The sequence below is a fragment of the Nelumbo nucifera genome, chromosome 4 (assembly GCF_055504915.1).
Source record: "Nelumbo nucifera cultivar China Antique chromosome 4, China Antique-T2T, whole genome shotgun sequence".
Lineage (NCBI taxonomy): Eukaryota > Viridiplantae > Streptophyta > Magnoliopsida > Proteales > Nelumbonaceae > Nelumbo > Nelumbo nucifera.
Genome location: NC_142652.1, coordinates 76472053 through 76474336, shown reverse-complemented (window position 1 = coordinate 76474336; position 2284 = coordinate 76472053).

Here is a 2284-nt window from a genome sequence, read left to right as displayed (position 1 = left end):
GAGATCAAAGAATTGAATTTGTCGCATAGTCGGTTTACTTGGTCAAATCTCCAAACTGATCCAATTTGTTCAAAATTAGATGGATTTTTGTTTACTACTGATTGGGAAGAATATTGGGGAGATCTGTTGTCAATGACACTGCTTAGGGTCACCTCTGATCATTGGTCAGTTTTGATTAATAAGGTGAATCCTAGGAATAGAGGATATATCCCATTCAGATTTGAAAACATGTGGTTATCCCATCCAGGTTTTAAGGGGATTATGGGAATGTCCTTGGTGCTTAGTAAGGGATTTTAATGTAATGAGGTTCACTAAGGAGTGTAGCAAGATGCGACAAAGAAACACTACAACTATGAAGAAATTCAATGAGTTTATCAATGTGTTTGAGCTCAAAGAACTAAATATGTCGCATAGTCGGTTTACTTGGTCAAATCTCCAAGCTGATCCAATTTGTTCAAAATTAGACGAATTTTTGTTTACTACTGATTGGGAAGAATATTAGGGAGATCTGATGTCAAGGACACTGCTTAGGGTCACCTCTAATCATTGGCTAGTTTTGATTAATAAGGTGGACCCTAGGAATAGACGACCTATCCCATTCAGATTTGAAAACATGTGGTTATCCCATCCAGGTTTTAAGGAGAAAGTGAAAGAATGGTGGGTAGCAAGTGATCCAAGGGCTAATTGGGAGGGTATGAAATTTCAATGGAAGCTGAAGGAGTTGAAAATTAAAATCAAAGAATGAAATATTCTCTAATTTGGGAGGCTTGAAGAAAGAAAACAATAATTGATGAATCAGATTGAGGAGCTAGATGCAAAAGAAGAACAATGTGAGTTTGGGGAAAGGGACAATGAGCTTAGGTGGGAGTTGAGGAAAAACCTGGAGGATGTTCACTTCAAAGAAGAAATTAGCTGGAGACAGAAGTCCAAACATAAGTGGGTAAAAGAGGGAGATAGAAACACAAAATTTTTTCATGTTGTAGCCAATGGCAAGAGGAAGAAGAACTTGATATCCAAGCTAGTGATAAATGATGCAATATTGACTCAGCAAGAAGAGATTGAAGGGGCCTTTGTGAACCATTTTAAATCAATCTTTAAAAGGCTTATATCGAGTAGATTACAGATTGAGGGTTTGGAGTGGCCAAGACTACCGGAAGAGTCAAGGGTGTGGTTAGAGAGAAGCTTTGAATTGGAAGAAATAAGGGTAGCCATATTTTCAATGAATTGATCTAAAGCACCTGGTCCTGATGGTTTTATGATGGCTTTCTATCAAGACTGCTAAGAGATTCTAAAGGATGACATCCAAAAAGTGTTTTTTGAATTCTTTGTAAGGGGGGGTGATTAATCCAGGCCTCAATTCCACATTCTTGGCTTTGATCCCAAAAAATGGAGATGCCTATCACCCCAAAGAGTTCAAACCCATTAGCTTGGTACACAACCTTTATAAAATCATTGCTAAGGTGCTTTCTTGGAGGATTAGAGAAGTTATATACTTATTAATTTCCCCAAATCATAGTGCCTTTGTGAAGAGTAAACAAATTGTGGATCAAATCCTGATTGCAAACGAAAGTGTGGAAGACTTCAAAAGAAGTGGGAAGAACGGGTCAGTGTGCAAATTGGATCTTGAAAAGGCATATGATATGGTGGATTGATCACTTTTACTGGAAGTCTTAGAGTCTTTTGGATTTGGACAGAAATGGTGCAAGTGGGTGAAAGGATGTATTAAGACTTGCCACTATTCCATCTTGGTGAATGGGAGGGTGGTAGATCATTTCTAGGCTACCAGGGGTATCAGGCCAGGAAACCCCCTTTCTCCTTTCTTATTTACTCTAATTGTTGAAGACCTAGGAAAACTCATTGAGAGAGCATACTCTAGAAATTTGGTGAAAGGTTGGAGGGTAGGAAGGAATAAGGTCTTAGTAACATATTTACAGTTTGTTGATGACACAATTCTTTTTTTGTGGTGGGGAGGAGGTGAGCTGGGTGAATAACCTAAAGCAAGTGATCAATGTTTTTGAAAAGGTGGTTAATCTTAAAGTTAATTTGGACAAGAGCTATGTGATTGGAATTAATTTGAGTGAAAGTGAGATGGAGGATAGGGCCTGCACTTTGGGATGTGATATCGCACAATGGCCATTGATCTATTTGGGGTTACCACTAGGGGATGACCCAAGTAAAAAGAGTCTCTAGAACCCGATGATTGAGAGATTCACTAAGAGGTTAGCATCTTGGAAGAAAAATTACCTATCCATGGGAGGTAGAATAACTTTGATCAAATCTACAT